This window comes from Hipposideros armiger, unplaced genomic scaffold, assembly GCF_001890085.2.
Source record: "Hipposideros armiger isolate ML-2016 unplaced genomic scaffold, ASM189008v1 scaffold_59, whole genome shotgun sequence".
In the NCBI taxonomy this organism is placed as follows: domain Eukaryota; kingdom Metazoa; phylum Chordata; class Mammalia; order Chiroptera; family Hipposideridae; genus Hipposideros; species Hipposideros armiger.
In genome coordinates this window covers 4,653,950-4,656,947 of record NW_017731409.1, presented here as the reverse complement: position 1 = coordinate 4,656,947, position 2,998 = coordinate 4,653,950, and positions in this window count along the sequence as shown.

Sequence of the window (2,998 nt, the reverse complement as noted above, 5' to 3'; positions counted from 1 at the left end):
TGGCTGCTGGCTACACACGGTAGCCCATGGCAACCCACTGCAGCAGGGGCTGCAGCCTACGCCATCGCAGGCGACTCACGGCAGCCCAGCTCCAGGTTGAGCTATTGTTCAGCATATTAGCTGTAGAGGGCAGTGTCACTGGCTCTTACATGTGGGATCTGAACCGGGGCCCTCTGGCGTCCCAAACCAGTTCTTAACCATCGCGCCACTCGGCCGGCCCTATGGTCAATTGATTTTTGACAAGGCTGCCAGGACAATTCAATGGGAGAAAGAACAGTCTTTTCAACAAAGGTACTGTGACAACTGGATATTTGCATGCAAAAGAATGAAGTTGGATCTCTATCTTACATCACATAAAAAATTTAACTCAAAATGGATCATAGACCTCAATGTAGGAGCTGTAACCAGAAAACTCTTAGAAGAAAATGTAGGAGTAAATCTTTGTGATCTTGGATTAGGCATTGGTTTTTTAAATGTGAATGACACCAAAAACACAAGCAACCAAAGAAAAAATTGATAAATTGGATTTCATCAAAATTAATAACTTTTGTGCTTCAAAGGACACTATCAAGAAAATGAGGGTGATGATTTTGCAACTCTGTGAATATACTAAAATCAATTGAATTGTAGACTTTAATGGTGAATTGTATGGCATGTGAATCATATCTCAATAAAGCTGTTACAAAGAAAAAAGTGAACAACAAACAGAATATTTGCAAATCACATATGTGATAAGGGTCTAGTATTCAGAATGTATACTAAACTCTTACAACTCCACAATAAAAAATAAATACCGTATTTCCCCATGTATAAGATGCACCCTTTTTTTAAAAATTTGGGGTCTAAAACCTGGGTTTGTCTTATACAGTGGTTGTAGATTTTTTTACTTGCATTTCCTGCAAGTGATGACGAGTTGTATGAATTTTATGATGAATAAAACGAGTTCAATAACTATGTAATACATTTTTTTCAAATTTTGGGCCCCAAAATTAAGGTGCGTCTTATACATGGGGAAGTACAGTAATCCAATTTAAAAATGGGCAAAGGATTTAAATAGACATTACTCCAAAGAAGATATACAAATGGCCAAATGGTAAAATGATGCACTTTGGAAAACTGTCAGTTCCTCAAAAAGTTAAGCATAGAGTTATATGACCTAGAAATTCCATGCCTAGATATATACCTAAGAGAATTGAAGACATATGTTTACACAAAAACTTGTACACAATGTTCACAGAAGCATTTTTCATAATAGCGAAAAGGTGGAACAACCCAATGGTCCAACAATTGATGAATGGATAAATAGAATGTGGTATATCCGTGCATGGAATATTATGCAGTCATAAAAAAGAATGATACATTAACTCATGCTACAATATGAACGAAACTTGAAAACATCATGCTAAATGAAAGAAGCCAGACACAAAAGGCCACATATTCTGTGATCCCAGTTATATGAAATGTTCAGAATAGGAAAATCTATACAGACAAGGTAGCTTAGTCATTGGTGGCTGAGGGGAGGAGGGAAAGGGGCGTGACTGCGAACAGGCACAGGGTTTCTTTTTGGGGTGATGAAAATGTCCTGGAATTGGATAGTGCTAATAGACGATCACTGAACTAATTGTACACTTTAAAAGTGAATTTTATGGTATGTAAGTTATATCTCAATTTTTAAAAAAAGCCTGAGAAACTGTCGCATGACAACTAGATGTAAAAAATCTTACAAAAGCACAAAGTAAAAAAAAAAAAACAGTCTCACCACCCAGGATAACTTACCATTGTTAATGATGCATGAATCTCTTTTCAGTCATTTGTGTGCATATATGTATGTACAAACAAAAATGGGGTCGTGCGTGTACCCTTGTCTGCCACCTCCCTGCTTCACATGGTAATACATCATGAGCATTCTCCTACATCAGCCAATACTCATCTGAAACGTGATTTTAATTGGCTGGTAGTATTTTATGGTATGAATATGTCACAATGTCCTTGCCCAATCCCTATTTTCTTTTACACACATATTGTCAATTAAACTACTGGTCATTTTCTTAGGATAAAGCCCCGCAAATGATATTGCTGTGTCAAAGAGCACACTCATTCTCAAGACCTTATTATTGCCAAATTTCCTCCCGCTACCTCCATCTGTGTGTGAGATTGCTCACGTCCTTACCTAGGCATTATCACTTCTTTGAATCTTTGCCAATTCTGTGGTAGTGAAAAATGGAATCATATGTTTATTCTAATTTGTACTTCCAATTAACAGTAAGGATGAATTCTTCTTTATGTTGGTCATTTGTATTCTCCTTTTGCGAACAGTAACTTACTCCTTTTGCGAACAGTAACTTATAAAAAAATAAACAGTAACTTATTTTTCTATTAATGGACTATATTTATCTTGCTTTTATTGATTTGTCATTCTTTGAAGAAATTGCAAAGGTTCCTATGAGGAAAACAGGTTACAGAAAAGCTGACTATAGTAAGATCCCATGTGTGTGAAACAACACATATACTTATATGTGTAGAAAGTCTGGAAGGAATTAACTAAATTATTAATAATGATTCTAAGAAGTAGGATTATGAATAATTTTTAAACATTTTTTGCTTACATGTATTTTCTATATATATTTACATTTATTTAAAAGTGTCCCTGATTTCTTGCATAGTGGTGACATCTAGCACCTCCCACCACTCAGCAGCACATGGACCTCAATGCCTGTGAACAAAAGAGATGAATAGGTAATTAGCCACAAAAGGAGAAACACAAATAGATGGCCAATATGTAAAGGTATTCATTTCTCACTACTAGTTTGAAGTATAAATTATGATTCCATTTTCACCTATAAAATTCCAAAGATCCCAAGAAATGATAATGTCTGATATTGGTAAGTGGGTTGGGAAGTAGGCATTCTCATACACTGATTTGGGGGGCGGGGGGAGAGGTGCACGCTGCTGTGAGCCTCCTGGAAGGCAATTTGTCAGTAACGTATCACCTTTTGAA